The sequence below is a fragment of the Ailuropoda melanoleuca genome, chromosome 6, assembly GCF_002007445.2.
Source record: "Ailuropoda melanoleuca isolate Jingjing chromosome 6, ASM200744v2, whole genome shotgun sequence".
Taxonomy (NCBI): domain Eukaryota; kingdom Metazoa; phylum Chordata; class Mammalia; order Carnivora; family Ursidae; genus Ailuropoda; species Ailuropoda melanoleuca.
In genome coordinates, this window is record NC_048223.1 from 93088051 (window position 1) to 93104845 (window position 16795).

A 16795-nucleotide genomic window follows, 5' to 3' on the forward strand; every position below is an offset into this window, starting at 1 on the left:
GGCTGAGAAATGTATTTTAACTTAGTGCCTTGGAGGAAAAAGAAATGAGCCTGGAAACACATGGTCAGTCTGTCACAATTTGCCCTCTGGCCAACAAATTTCCCTTGTGCTTTCCTCCCATATATAGAATAAATTCCCCCCCAACCCTAGCCCTGAGAATGTTATCCAAAGTCGCTGAATCCAGCTAAGAGCCTTGGGAGATGCTCAGGTGTCTCCATCTGGTACACATGTGGTTTTTTTTGGTTGAGCAATTTATAAGCTAAGAAGAGCTATCTGTCCTCTGCTCCTTTCTCATCCTTAAATATACAGTAGTGAACAGAGAACAATAACCTCAATGTCCCATTTGGAAAGGGAAAAAATGAAAGATGTAAAGTCAACGCTGGTCCAAAGCCACAGAGCAGGCATTCCTCTCCCTGATCGGGAAGCATTGTGAAATGTTTTTGACTGTACTCTCTTTCTCTATGACAGGAATGATTTCATCCATATTAGATGTTGGCCTTACCATTTAGATAGTGCGTTCAAATAAAATTTGTCTGCTAATAACTTTTACTCTGGGAAAGATCCCTAATTTAGATTCTTCTACATGTTAAAAGAGGGGCAAAATTTCTCTTGAGACTACAGGTCTTTTTTTTTTTTTTTTTAAAGATTTTATTATTTGAGAGAGAGAGAGAATGAGGGGAGGAGGGTCAGATGGAGAAGAAGACTCCCTGCTGAGCAGGGAGCCTGATGTGGGGCTCGATCCTGGGATCCTGGAATCCTGAGACTCTGGGATCATGACCGGAGCCAAAGGCAGATGCTTAACTAACTGAGCCACCCAGGCGCCCTGAGCCCACAAGGTCTTGATTGCCTTTAGCTCAAAACAGTCTGCATGCTAAAGTGGCATTTTGGGGAAGATTTGTCCTGAGCCCCTTCACTACAATAACAGTAATCATCATAATTATAATAATAGCTAAATTTTACTGAGCATTTATTGTGTGCCAGACACTGCAAAATGCTTTATATTTATTATATTCACTATAAAAACTCTATAAAGTAGACTCCATAATCTTTATTTTACCAATAAGGGAATTGATGCTCAGAGAAGTTAATTTGCTTAGAATCACACAGCTAATACCCAGTGGAACCAATATTTGATTCTGGGTCTGTTTGACTGCAAAATTCCTGCTCTTGATAGATTATACCCTCAGGTTGTAAGATGTTTCTCAACTACTTCTGGGGAATCTTTTTAAACTTAATTCTATTTTTTTTAAAGATTTTATTTATTTATTTGACAGAGAGAGAGAGAGAGACAACCAGTGAGAGAGGGAACACAAGCAGGGGGAGTGGGAGAGGGAGAAGCAGGCTCCCAGCAGAGGAGCCCGACATGGGGCTCGATCCCAGAACACTGGGATCACGCCCTGAGACGAAGGCAGACACTTAACGACTGAGCCACCCAGGCGCCCCTAAACTTAATTCTAAAGCTCAAATCTTGATCTCAGCATTTGGCCAATACCACACTAATAATTGCTGTAGGTAAGAATCACCAACAGGTGGTAAATTAGTGGGACACAGTTTGATAAGAAACAGGATATATGCTTATTTTCAAAGTATCTCAACACAAGATATTTACTAATTATAGAGTAGGAGTAACTTTATAGGGGAGAAACCAGGCACACAGCACCATAAGCATGCAATGAAAGTTAACATATTAACATCATGTGACTCCTGAAATGATGTACTGAGAAGGGCACAGTATCACTTCTGTGGTATTCTTGCCAAAAACGTATAACCTGAATTTAATCATGAGGACATTAGGTATACTCAACTTGAAGGTTATTCTACAAAATAACTGGCCAGTACTCTCCAAAAGTGTCAACGTCATAAAAGACAAAGAAACACTGAGGAACTACATTAGATTGAAGGAGACTAATAAAATATGAGAACTAAATGCAATGTGTGATTCTAGATTGGATCCAGGACCATAAAAACCCGAAAAACATTAGTGCGACAATTAGTAACATCTGAATAAGATCTGTGTATTAGTTACTAATATGATATCAAATTTCCTGATTTTCATAATTGTACTATCTTTTTTTTTTTTTGAAGAATTTATTTATTTATTTGACAGAGAGAGACAGCACAAGCAGGGGGAGTGGCAGGCAGAAAGAGAGGAAGAAGCAGAGCTCCCCAGGAGCAGGGACCCCGACATGGGACTCCTTCCCAGGACCCTGGGATCGTGACCTGAGCTGAAGGCAGATGCTTAACTGACTGAGCCACCTAGGTGCCCCTTTAATTGTACTATCTTTATGTAAGTCGTGAAGCTGGGTGAAGGATATACGAGAACTGATTTTTACTTTTCAGTGATGAGTTGTTGGTTGATTCCCCCCCTTGGCATCTTTTTTGTAAGTCTGAAATTATTTTAAAATAAAAAGTTTTAAAAAGTCTTATCTCCCCAGTATATTGTTAAAAGTTGTTTACCCATCAAAATCACGTCTGAAGTAAAAGTAAACGGACTGTAAGTACGTCTCCACCAGCTTTCTCATCTGTTTTGCATTCTGCGTTCTGTCTCTAATAGGCTGTCACGTTCTTTTGTCCAGATGGCGCCATGCTCAATGGTGCAAGATCTAAGAGAGAGAGATTTACATCCTAGATAGCATACACTTGTATATTCATTATGACAATTTTCCGGCAAATGAAAGAAAAATGTTTTGTGCTAACAAAATCACTGTATTATGACAGTTTACCATCATATGGAAGTAAAGTGTCTTGGGAAGGGCATTTCCCCCCCTAATTCACATAAAAGAACATTATGGGCCATCAGTATACCTGCAGGCACTCCAAAGCTACCACCAAGGTACAATCTCTGCTCCTGTGCATTAGATCTTGTCACAGGCCATCTCCTCGCAGGAGGGATAACCCCTTTCCTCACCTAACACTCAGCAACAGAATGGAAACCTGTCAGATTTTTGAAATGTTCTGAGCCGTGACGTCCCCAGGTTGGTCGTGGGACCAGCTGATGTATACAGAGGAATTGCAATAGGAGCAGTTGTTAGATCTCAGAGCTGGGAGATAAGACAGTTGATTCTCTAAGTTTTTTCCAAAGTTTCTGAAACAGCAGAGAGCGTTGTATCAGGTAGGATGCTGTGGGCTGCCAGTTACAGAAAAATCCAGTTCAAACTAGCTTAAACAGTGAGGAAGTTTAGCTCAGGCAATCTAGAGCTCAGAAGGGTTTCAGGCCCAAAGCCATGAGGGCTCCACTCCATTTATTTGATATTCTCTTGGTTTAGTCTTCCTTTGTGTATCAGTTTTGTCTCCAGACTAGGGCTCTCACTGTTAATAAATGACTTATAGGAGCCAATGGTGATATATGTTTCTTTGTTCATATTCTACAGAAGAAAAAGAAAACCTTTCACCCAATCATTCTACAGAATCCTTTCCCTTCCAACTGATCCACGTTAGGTCACCTGCCTGCTCCTCTGCCAACAACACTTCTCAAGGGAAAGCTGTACCATGCATGACCGAAGTCTGAGTTCCAAAACTATTCACTGGTAAGGCAGTGGGATTACCCAGAGGGGTTTAGAGTAAACAAGATACATTTCGAAATCTGAGGATAAGGTCAAATTCCATTGGATCTTCTGAAGGAAGAGTGAGCACGTGACCCAAATCAGGGCTTTGTCAGGAAAAGGAATGGAGACGATGGAAGCTGGGGAAGTGAATTCCTGTCCCTTGTGAATCTAGGGTGTTGGTCCAACATGACCCTCTACAAACAGGATATTTCTTTGCCACTTCATCTTTTTTAAAAAATGGGTTATATCACTGTGGAAAATAGTGTGGAGGCTTCCCAAAAAATTAAAATTAGATCCATCATATGACCCCACAATCCCACTACTGGGTATATATCCAAAGCAGGATCTCAAAGAGATATTTGCACATCCGTGTTCACTATTCACAATAACCAAGAGGTAGAAGTAACCCAAATTCCACCAATGGATAAATGAATTAACAAAATTTGGTATACACATAAAAAGGAATATTATTCAGCCTTAAAACGGAAGGAGATCCTTGTCACAAGCTACAACATGGATGGACCTTGAGGACATTATACTAAGTGAAATAAGCCAGTCACAAAAAGACAAATATTGTAGAATTCTATTTATATGAGTTATCTAAAGTCAAATTTAAAGTCAAATTTATATCTAAAGTCAAAAAAGAAAGCAGAGGGGGGCGCCTGGGTGGCTTGGTCATTAAGTGTCTGCCTTCGGCTCAGGGTGTGATCCCAGAGTCCTGGGATCGAGCCCCACATCAGGCTCCCTGCTGGGAGCCTGCTTCTTTGTCTCCCACTCCCCCTGCTTGTGTTCCATTTTTCGCAGGCTGTCTCTCTCTCTGTCAAATAAATAAATAAAATCTTAAAAAAAAAAAAAAAAAGAAAGAAAGCATAGGGACACCTGGGTGGCTCGGGTGGTTAAGTGCCCAACTCCTAATTTCAGCTCAGGTCATGATCACCTGGGTCGTGAGGCTGAGCCCCCCAGGGGGATCCACCCTCAGCAGGGACTCTGCTTGGATTCTCTCCTTCTGCCCCTCTCCCCACTTGCACGCACACATACTCACTCTCTCTCTCTCTAAAATAAATGAATAAACCTTAAAAAAAAAAAAAGCAGGGGTGCCTGGGTGGCTCAGTTGGTTAAGCGTCTATCTTCAGCTCAGGTCATAATCCCAGGGTCCTGGGATCGAGCCCCATGTTTAGCTCCCTGCTCTTCAGGGAGCCTGCTTCTCCCTCTCCTGCTCCCCCTGCTTGTGTTCCTTCTCTTGCTGTCTCTCTCTCTGTCAAATAAATAAACAAAAACCTAATAAACAAACAAACAAACAAACAAATAAATAAATAAATAAATAAAGGAGATGCTTATTTTATAACAATAAGCAGAAACAATGGGGTGCCTGGGTGACTCAGTCGGTTAAAACGTCTGCCTTCAGCTCAGGTCATGATCCCAGAGTCCTGGGATCAAGCCCCATGTTGGCCTCCCTGCTCAGCGAGGAGCCTGTTTCTCCTTCTGCCCCTCGTCCCTTCACGCTTGTGCTCATTCTCTTGCTCTCTCAAATAACTAACTAAATAAACAAAATCTTTAAAAAAAAACAAAACCAATAAGCAAAAAAGAGAATGCAACAGTAGCCCATGACTGCAAAAGAAACAGGCAAAATTAATGGTAGTGCAAATGTGAAACATACGTGGACAACAACACCCCAAAAGAGAGATGAAAATGTGAAGAGTGGTATTCTTTGGGTGGTAGATCTTCAGGATCTACCTGAAAAAAGCTCAGGAGAGTTTTTCTTTGTACTTTCAGTCTTCTTGAATTTTTTCTGTAATTTATACGACACGTTCAAGATGTTTAGTCTGAGATGTTTAGAACTGGGGTAAACACAAAGATCGTGGGTCCAAGGGCCTCACTTACGAAAACGTGAATGTTACAAACCTTGTTTTGGCCGTTCAAAGGGCTCATGCACCTCCCCCATCCTTGCTTTTTTATTTTTAATGTGTTTTTGACAGTTGAGGTCAATATAAAAATACTACTGTAAACATAAAAATAAAGATAGATCCAAAATTCAGGGGCTGTTTTCTCAGTGATTTAACTCCTCAGCCATTAAAAAAAAATAGATATCTCATGCTGTCTCTCTTTGCTCTCAAATAAATAAAATCCTTAAAAAAATTGATTTCTGAGAAATTACAAAAAATTACAAGTAAATTAATTTAGAACAAAATAAAATTCTTGGTTGAAGCCGGATCAAAATAAGTTTTCCATCTAGAAATGAAATTACTGTTCAAAAGAATATAATTCAAGAATCTCCTGCGGGGTGCCTGGGTGGCACAGCGGTTAAGTGTCTGCCTTCGGCTCAGGGCGTGATCCCAGCGTTATGGGATCAAGCCCCACGTCAGGCTCCTCCGCTATGAGCCTGCTTCTTCCTCTCCCACTCCCCCTGCTTGTGTTCCCTTTCTCGCTGGCTGTCTCTATCTCTGTCGAATAAATAAATAAAATATCTTAAAAAAAAAATCGTAAAAAAAAAAAAAAAGAATCTCCTGAAAGCTCATCCATGTGTAAAAAGTCATTTTGTTTCCTTCTCCCTTACATAATGCATATATTACAGTTTGCGAAGCTGCCTGGGTTTGTTGCATTTAAATGCTCTTTGACAGTGCTGTCACTGTGTTTCTGGCAAGCCCAGCTCTACGGAAGTATAAACCATATGGAAATTCCAAGATTAGAATAATTTGGATTCTATCCTTGGGACACACTGTGTTGATCAGTGTAAGATGATGGAATGTCCCTCTGTAGGTGATATAGGGGTGGGTTTGGATTGCAAACCCATCTCTGCTAAGACTAAAGTTGCACGGTCTCAACCACTGGCCACCTCCATCAGAGCAGCCAGGGGGCCACCTCACCTGGAATCTACGGCTGCCGCTCTCCCCTGCCCTGGGGTCCCTGCCTTGCAGCAACTGGAGTGCGCGTGTGCATTCTATTTAGGTGTTCCAGTGAACTGGAAGAGCGCTGTGAATCCTAGCTCTGCCTTTTACTGCTGTGGGCTTTGGATTGTTCAGTTACTCAATTTTTGTGGCAGGAAAATTCACTGAGAATCAATTTTTCATATTCTCCATATCCTGTGCTCACCACTCCCTTGCTAAGAAGAGTCTTGGTATTTTCTTGCCTCAGAGTTTTTTTGCACAAGGAAAGCAGACATTTCCATGGCGCAGCTTTTCCTTTATAAAAGTTCAAATTCTTCTAGATTCTGCCAGGTGTCCCTAGGAGGAGAGAAGAAAGGGAGACTCTTTGGGGGCAATAGGGAGGAAGAGACAAATACCTCCCTGTCACTAAAAAAGGGGTGTCTGGGGGAAAGAGCTCTCCCCTAGAGAGATCTGTGCGCGCTCGGTGCAGAGGTCAGAGGAGGAAGCCAGTGCTCAGGATGGCTGTGCGGTGATGTCTATCTCCAAATATTGAATCCCAGAGACTGGCACCCCAGCCTCTCAAAGATCCTTGACATCCTACATCACACAGAGCCATGGGCATGTCCCAATCCAGAGGAAACTTCTGGTACAGAAAACAGGCATCTAGCAGATTCTTGTGCACATTGAAGAGGGATGAGAGGACAGGCCCTCTCCATGCTTTGGCTCACAGGGCAAGATCCAGAATCCTGAAAGGAAAGCCCGTGAATGGTTTGTTTGTTTGTTTACTTTTAAGATTTTATTTACTTATTTGAGAGAGACAGTGAGAGAGAGATTGAGAGAACAAGTAGGGGGAGGGGCAGAGGGAGAAGCAGTCTCCCCGCCCAGCAGGCAGCCTGCTGTGGGGCTCGAATCCCAGCGTCCTGGGATCAAGACCTGAGCCAAAGGCAGACACAAAGAGGAGTTCCAGAACTAGAGAATAGAGGGAATGGAGGAGAGGAAATACTAAAGAAAAACAGAAGGATGAAATATCTCATTGTCAATGAAAGACACGAAACTCCCAATGAAAGGGCCTATGAATGCTGCTTAGAATGAACAGAAAAACAAAAAAATCTCAGATCACAGCTAGATATTTGATGGCAACATTTTAGAAAACTAAGGATAGATGATACTTTTTCTTAGTATCCATAGATAAATTAACAGCTAATGTAAAGCATATTATTTGAGAGAGGAAGGAGAATACTATCTTTCATTAGAATTTTGTAAAAATGACAGAAAAAGCCTGATATGGGAATAGGGTCCACAAATTTAATTACATAAGCCTAGTTCCTAGAGTCTGGCTCACAATACAAAGTCTAATGTCTTCTGGTGGCTATATGTCAATGGGGCAGACTTTTAATCATAGTGCCTGGCTGAGATTTCCAGGGCAGAACAGTGACTCCAGGCATTTCTCAGTTCACACCTGTTTTGGTGACTAATCCCTATGAGATTGGATAATACTGAGGACACCCTTCTCCTTCTACTTAGGCATGGAATTGCTGTTGCTTGCCTCCCCACTGAGACTCTCTCTCTCCCTTCCATTCCATGCCTCTCCTGTACAGCTTTAGCTCACCCCCATCCAACAGCCAAGCTCAGTGGAGAATGGGAACCAATTGACAGTAGGTTATATATGGGTTCACGTGATGGTGAGGATTAACTATTCCTTATAAGAGCAACTAGGAGAGAGCTGGACTATTAGCTAATGGGAAATAAGAAGGGCAGTTCTGATGGGGGAGCAGTGAGGACAAGAGGGAAAGGACGGCTGGTCAGACAGAGGGGATGCAGGATAATGTGACTCAGGGCTGGGGAGTAGCAAATCCTAGAAGTAAAGAGGATACACTGAATGCAGTGTAGGAAATCAGATTTGGTGAGATCAATAGGACAGATATGGGTAAATGCTCCCAATATAGTGTTAATTAAAGATAACATGGCCAAACTGCTTGGTCCTTGAATATATGAGTGTGTGTTTTCTTTAAATCTGTTCTTTGCCTGGGGCACCTGGGTGGCTGAATTAGTTAAGTGTCTGCCTTTGGCTCAGGTCCTGAGATCGAGCCCTGAATCGGGCTCCCTCCTCAGCGGGGAGTTTGCTTCTCTCTATGCCTCTCTCCCTGCTTGTGCTCTCTCTCTGTCAAATAAATAAATAAATAAAATCTTAAAAAAAATCTATTATATGCCTGCTGCTGTGAGACGTGGAGCACAGGAATGAATGAATGAACGTGGTTCCTACCCTTAAAAGGTTCACAGTTAGGACAATAGGTAGCTTTGAAAGGAAACAAACATTACAAAAACAGACAAACAAACAAAAAGGAAACATTAAGAGTGATTATCACTGGTTGTAAGATTAGAGGTGGGTTTATTTTCTTTTTATAAAGTATAAGTAATATTTTCCATAAAGTCTATATACTTATTATATGCCTTTTATAATGAAAGCAATAAATCTTATAGACACTACAAATTTATAAAGCAAACTTTACTTATAAAACAAAATGCCAGTTTTATTTATTCAGGTATGTTCAAGTTTTTACGATAGCAGCTGAGGGTATACACAGAGGATTAAGAATAAATCCTTGCTCACAAGGAAGATTAAATCATTGTTTATGGGGCGCTTATGGCAGAGGGAGCTGAGGAAATAGCAGACAGATAAGCAATTATGTTTCTTTGTCGAATAAAATAAAGGTTAACTGCAGGTATATGTATTTTATAAAACACGGTGTAGCTTGTTGTAGCAGAACATTCTTGTATCCTCCGATTTGGGAAATGCTTCTATCTCTTGGACGAAGATTTATGAGATACTCTGGTCCCTATCAGCAGCATATTGCCAAAGGGTCTCTTAGGTGATAAAATTTGAAGAATGCTTATTATTAGCTAGGCAAGGTCAACTTATTAACTTCAAAAAGACCTTGTCCTACATTTTTCTTTTAAGAGTAGGAGAATGGAATAGTAATAACAGCAATTACTCTGTTTAATGAGCATTTAATGAGCATTTACTCTGTGCCAGGTATTTTACATTAATTATCTTATTGGGTCTTCAAAACAAATCTCTAAGGTAGGTATACAGGCCCACATTCTCTTATCCAAAACCCTGGGGACCAGATGTACTTTGGAAATGTGAATTTTTTGGAATTTAAAAAGAAATTTGGAATATGGTACATACACTAACTTTGTAACATTCCAAATGGTTATGGAACACAATATTTCTACAGAGAAATGTATGAAACGTCTCACTAAGTGGAATAAAGTCCATAAATATTATAATTTATTTACATAAATAAATTTATTGGAAAACGAAATTTGTTGGTAAATAAATTTATTGGTAAATGGAATAGCAAGATAAATATAGACCAGAAGTACTGAAGCTTTTTATCTCTTTTGTTGCTTATGATATTTTTTAGTAAAATTTTAAATTTATATTGATGAAAACTAACCTATAACACATGCAAGAAATATTTATCACTTCTGTTTGTTTGAGAATCTTGAAGAAGGGGTTAGCATTGTCTGTGAAACCAGGTTGGAGCTGGAATCTGAGGATGAGCCACAAATGGGATTCTCAAGTGACAAAGAGGCATTACCACAAGGGGCCTTTCTACAGACTTTCCCCAGTGTCACTGGTCTCCTTAACATAGGTTTCAGTCTAAGTAGTTTCTCTCTAATTGAATAAACTGCCATGATCTCTTGCTCACTGACAGATGCACATTGTTCAAGGCTAGCAATTAATTGGTCACACATTTTCACCATATGCTCTATGGAGATTTTTTTTTTTGCCTGCACTCATGTCATCATTATCATTATAACTACTATCTTCATACTGATCTGTACTTAATACCATCTCTGCAATTTCCCCATCACTGAAAGAACGCACGACGGGTGCATCATCATCAGTGTTCACCATTTCTTCAATGTCAGCTTCTTCCAACTTATTGGAACTTCCAAACTGGAACTTCCAACTTCTTCAACTTACTTTTGGCTGACAGACTTTTGGCATATAAGTAATGATTAAAAAAAAGATTTTATTTATTTATTTGACAGAGAGAGAGCGAGCGCAAGCAGGGGGAAGAGCAGGCAGAGGGAGAGGGAGAAGCAGGCTCCCCGCTGAGCAGAGAGCCCAACATGGGGCTTGATCACAGGACCCTAGGATCATGACCTGAGCTGAAGGCAGACACTTAACCGACAGAGCCAAAAAGGCATTCCAGTAATGAGTTTTGATAACATCTCATTACAATCTCTGAATCTTCTAAAATCTTCATCAGCCAGGTCATTTTCAAACATTATTGGAGCCCAATGCTGTGCCAAGAATTAATGTTGACTTACCAACATCATTCCAAGCATTAGCAACTGCACCAATGGCATCTTTAAGACTAAATTCTTTAAGAAAGTCTGGGATTTTCAAATGTCTGTTAACTGAAGCAAACATGGTGTTTATGAAAAAAGTGTTTATACTTGCTCTTCATAAATCTTTTTTTTTTTTTTAAGATTTATTTGAGAAAGAGAGCGAGTGAGAGAGAGATCACAAGCAGGGGGAGTGGCAGGCAGAGGGAGAAGCAGGCTCCCTGTTGAGCAGGGAGCCCGATGCAGGACTCAATCCCAGGACCCTGGGATCATGACCTGAGCCAAAGGCAGATACTTAACTGACTCAGCCACCCAGGCATCCCCACACACACCTTTTAAACACCTTGGATGTAGGTTTTTCCTAGTCACTGCTGATTTTCTCTTGTGTGTACCTGCAGCATTAGCACACTCAGTAGTCAACCTTTGCTTGGCATCCTTGAAATCTGTTGGTGCCTTTTTGTCAGCCATTGTTAAGGTTTTCTAGGAAAATAGCACCAGGACAGAGCTGTTTCATCAGCATTGTAAATTTGTTCAAGGTTTAATCAGATATTATCTTAGCAAATAATCAATGGTTTTATAATCAGTAGGAGCTTTTTCACAGATTATAAGATACTTGATACCATGACACTTTTTAAATTGCTGCAGCCAGCCTTCTGAATAGTCAAACTTTCCATGCTCAGTTTTTCATGGCATATTCTAGCCGTTTCACGACCAATCAGTCAGTGGCATATCTTTACTTCTTTGTTGTCGAATCCGTTCAATCAACACATGGTCAAGATCTTTGTTTTTGGCCTCATGCAATGTTTTTCTATTTTTCATCAGTTCTTGGTTATGACCATCACTATACAATTTCAACAGCCCATCTTTCTGTCTCTTGAAATCACAGATGGTGGTCGTTTCCACGGCATATTCTTCAGCAAGACATCTCACAGACACACTGCCATCAATCTCCTGTAATAACTCCACTTTCTGAACTATGCATAAAGACTGATGCTTCCTTTTCTTCTTCTCACTGTTACCCATAGGCATGTCTTTAGCTCTTTTAGGCATTTTCACAGTAAAGTTAATCCGCAAGTGACAAAGTGTCAGCAAACAGCAGAGGGTGTGTGTGATGAACAGGAGTGCTGAGACATAATTGAGGCTTCATGTTTGTCCACAGCAGGCTTTTCTGCCAAATAGTCCTGGTGCCAAGCTTACAAAAATACTTGCGGGTTTCAGAGAGTTTTTGTTTTTTGTTTTTATCCTATTATGGAATTGCAGAGTAGAGATTACGGACTCATATTAAAAAATATCATTTTTATGATGAAAAGACTGAGGCTCAATTAGTAAATTGCCCAAGGTAACACAGCTATTATTTGTCTTTTCTGCCTCTATTCAGTCTCCTAAAATTTGGTCACTTTACTGAACAAAGACTTTTTATCTTGTTATCATTGTCTGCCAAGATGATTTGTGTTGAAATGTTTTTAGCAAAGGAACCTGATACTCCTGGCTGTTTGACTGGCATAGTCAGTAGCTGACCTCCATGCTGGATACTGTGAAGATGTCTTGGAAAGAGGTGGTTAGAGATGCTAAATTTATAGTCATTGAATATAGATGTTTCTTTTTGTATCAAATTATCTGTTTGGTACTTATCTGCCTAGGTACTTATTGCCCCACAATGAGCAATCAGGAAAACTGAAAGAAAACCATTCATTTCCGATTATGTCCCAAACACTCCCACAAATTTCCCTTAAATATCCACTCATTTGAAAAGTTTTTCGTTTGTTTTTTTAACTGTTCCACAAATTATATATCCCAAGTTGGACTCAGAATTATCGTTAATCAAGTTCAGAATTAAAACATATTTTAGACACTCTACTAATAAATTTCCTTCAACTTAGAATTCATGAGAATTTTGAATGACTTCTGTGGCTTGGGCCCTATTTCATGTGTTATTTTTATGAGTTCTTTTTGGAGAGCCAGTTTTTCTTACTCATGCTCATCACCCCCATATTTGTTTAGATCTTCATCAAACAGCTACTAGGGACTACAGGTTTCCCCCGCTATCTGAAAGTAGAGCGTTCCTATGAAATCTTTCCTAAGCCAAATGGCATAAAGCATAGATACAACCACCATTAATTCGTATGGAAAAATTTTTGAGAGTGCCCAGACCCAAAAAATAACCTCTCCTGGCTTTTCTGATACCTTAGGATACAGCTAACTAATGCACAAAATAAATCTAGACGAAGCACAAATGCTCATGGACAAGACAGTTCAAAGCTACGGCGGCTGGATCCTGAAACGCCGAGTGTAGTTCCTGGAGAAGGAGCTTGGTGGCGCCACTCTCATCGCTAGGGCCAGTGCTGCCCCTGTAAGGACTAACTCTGAAAACAAATGCTGAACGCTGTTTTCGCTTTTTCTCAAGACAGCAGAAATCTTCTTGGGATTTCTTTTGGTTAGCGAAAACGGGTTCTAATATAGATCTTTTGTAAAAGTGAAGTGGCAAAACGTGAACTTTCAGGGGTGCCTGGGCGGCTCAGTGGGTCAAGCATCTGTCTTGGGCTCAGGTCAGGATCCCGGGATCCTGGGATGGAGCCCCCCAGCCTCTGCATCTGGCTCCCTGATCAATGGGGAGTCAGCTTCTCCTTCTCCCTATTGCCCCTCCCCCCACTCATGTGTTCTCTCTCTCCTTCTTTCAAATAAATAAAATCTTAAAAAAAAATGTGAACTTTCAAAAAGTGGGGGGTGCCTATATAGAAGACTGAAGACTATTGATACAGTCCCAAGTCCTCCCTTTTCCTATTAGGTGCAAGAGCAGTCCCTAGGGCTGAGGGGTTTATAAAATGAGTAAAGCACAGGTCCTGTAATTGCAGAAGAGTTTAAAATCTAGTAAGTAAATACCAGAAATGTATAAAATCCAATGAGGATTCTCTCCTTTAGGAGGGGAAGAGATCATATTTGTTAGGTGGGGCAAGATCACTCTCACACTACTTTTCAACACTGGTGTCTCCTGTCTGATTGTATAATAACTACTATTTATTGGGTATCTTTTATGTGCCAGGCTGGCACACAGAGAAGCTGGCATTAAAGAAGCATCAGATTCAGAAAGGTCTGTTGACCTTGCCTAGTGTCACAAACTTCTAACTGACAGAGCCTGGAATCCACCTCTTTGACTCTAACACCCTAACTACTTTTTCCTCTTACTTCAGCATACTCTCCTTTTTCCTGAGCAAACATACTGCATTCTCACCTCTCCCTTCATTATAGTCTAATCTCCTACTTTATGGTGCATTGTTCCAAGGAGTAAAAATCTCCTGGTTGCCCATCAAAAGAACAATTCAAATGTCTGGTTTCAGGGAAGTCTCCTTGAACAATTAAAGCACATAGAAACCTGACTGATGTTTGTCTTTCTTATACATATTTCTATTAAGAGCAAGTGTTGCTTTGGAACCAGAGTATTTTGGCCAGTATTGGGATACTGTGAATTAAATTAGAATGAGCAGTGGGGTGGTGACTGTGTCTCTGGCTCTTTTTGGACTACTATCAAAGAATGCGATGCTCTTGTGAGTTCTATGATAGCAAAGAAAAGAGCAAAAAAAAAAAAAAGCCTTTTTAAATGTAAGCAATTCTTTTCAGCTATTTAAAAAATACTCATCTTGGTACTTGTCTTTAGCTGGAAAGAAAAGCGCCTCCAAACAGCCTGAACAGTAGTGGTAGTAATGCTGATTATTTCTTAGTGTAACTGAAAGGTTTTTTTAGAAATAGCAACTATTAAAAGAGACATTTGGTTAACGCTCACAGATACAACTTTTACAGGATTTCTTGTGGATAAGTTATATATCATCCAATAAAGCAGTTAAACCTATTTTATCAAATCAGATCATCAGATATTTATTTTGATTATAGTCAATTCCCATTTTATTTCATCTTCTGAATTATTTAATTTTCACTATCTCCCAATAACAACACATGAATTTGCTAGCTGCTGGATGAATTAGTTATTAGCTATGTGACAGAGATTGGCTATTGCTCATCACTTGGGTTTCTTCTTCCTGAATGTGTAGGAAAACCACATTTCCCCTTCTCCCCTGCAGTTAGATTGGGTTCCTTCCAAAGGAATATGAGCAGCAGTAACGTACATCACTTCCAGGCCTAGTTAGAAAACCTTCTGGCACCCTTATTCAAGTTCTCTCTTTCCCTTCTGCTAGGTCCATGGAGGTCAATACTGCAGATCACCAACTGAAAGGAACCAAGCCGGTATTTTGAAGGCAGTTGCCCAGGGCAGTCATCCTACTCACAATGGGGCTATATATGAAATGAATGAGAAATAAAACAGTGTGGAGTTATTTTTTACAGCAGCTGGCTTTAATTACTCTAATTAGTATATGCCTTTATCTTTTATTAAACACATAAGGAAAGTTTGGTTGTGATGTCTAATGCAGTTACTGACTTTATCTCTGATTTTTAAGCATCTTTCTATTATGTTAAAAAATTTAATATTAGAATTCAAATTATGGGGGCGCCTGGGTGGCACAGCGGTTAAGCGTCTGCCTTCGGCTCAGGGCGTGATCCCGGCGTTATGGGATCGAGCCCCACATCGGGCTCCTCTGCTGTGAGCCTGCTTCTTCCTCTCCCACTCCCCCTGCTTGTGTTCCCTCTCTCGCTGGCTGTCTCTATCTCTGTCAAATAAATAAATAAAATCTTTAAAAAAAAAAAAAAAGAATTCTTAAAAAAAAAAAAAAAGAATTCAAATTATGCATATGTACATTTCTTAAAGAATATAATACCTACTCTCATAGGTCTTGCTTCATCAATAACTTCTAGATTTGGCTGGATACTACATTGCATTACTGCAAATTAAGGAATAAAAAATGTATTACTTTGTTTTAATTAACTAATGTAAAATTAATGATATTAAATCTATCATTTTAATCTTTTTTTAAAAGATGTATTTATTTTAGAGAGACAGAGAGAGAAAGAACGATCACGAGCAGGGGGAGGGGCAAGGGAGCGAAAGACTCCTTAAGCAGACTCCTCTCTGAGCATGGAGCTGGACTTGGGGCTCAATCCTACAACCCTGAGATCATGACCTGAGCTGAAATCAAGAGTCAGACACTTAACCAACTGAGCCACCCAGGTACTCCTGTATCATTTTAATCTTGACTGCTTTGGGAAATATACAACACAGATTCTATTACTTACTTTTCAGTGTTTTTCATATTATTCCTTAAAATTAATTAATGGCACATTAACACATTTATTTAAACTGAAAAATAAAATCAGACTTTTTCTGACAGAAAATAAGTCTTACCCTGTGTCTTACAAACTGATTAGTCTGACAGTGAGGGCTGGCTTTGTCAATTAGGTTATATGACATTTTTTCCATACATTCAATAAATGAAACCTGTAAGATTTCAACATAAATATATTTCAAACACATGATGAAAGAAATTTTATAAAAAATATTGCATTTTCACAGATATTGAAAACAACACTTCCGATTTTTACTGAGTATATTGGTTTAAATGAAGTGCCGCTGGGTAAAAGAGTAAAAGGTATAATTAATAGTTACTTGTTAATTTTTGATAAAGCCTTTTGGTGTAGTTTAAGAGATTGAGATTCCAATGTCTGTGTAATAAAACTCTTTCTAAGTTATAGCTTTCAACAAAATTAAAAGAGGACCTAATTGAACTGTTAGGTGATAAGTCTTTAAAAATAATTTCAGATAATAAGTCACTCTTGTTTTTGGCATCTAATTTGAAAGATGTTTAAAGAATTGGGTGGCGTTGTCATAAAGTCTTTCTATTCCTATATTATTTTTGTATATAAGGCAACTTTATGCTTATATATATATAAATGAAAGATAGCAATAGAAGTGATAATCTGTCCCATTTAAGACATAATATTCTTCCATGAGCACATGAACTAATGGAAAAATAAATCTCCATTAATCTCAATAAATGGTACGTTTCTGAAAATTTCTAGTTAAATGTTGGTAATTATAAAACAATCTTTAATATATTTATATTGCTTTAATTACTTGTA

General features: G+C 39.5%; 1 long non-coding RNA gene across 7 annotated transcripts in view; it reads right to left on the reverse strand.

Moving 5' to 3' along the window:
• LOC117802718 overlaps positions 1-16795 on the reverse strand; it is a 47648-nt gene that overhangs the window by 19734 nt on the left and 11119 nt on the right. The window contains exon 3 of one of the 7 annotated variants that reach the window (XR_004626207.1): positions 2200-2603. The exons of 2 other annotated variants lie outside the window; for them this stretch is intronic. This is a non-coding gene — a long non-coding RNA (uncharacterized LOC117802718). 4 more of the 7 variants (XR_004626211.1, XR_004626209.1, XR_004626205.1 and 1 more) reach the window with 4 other exon arrangements.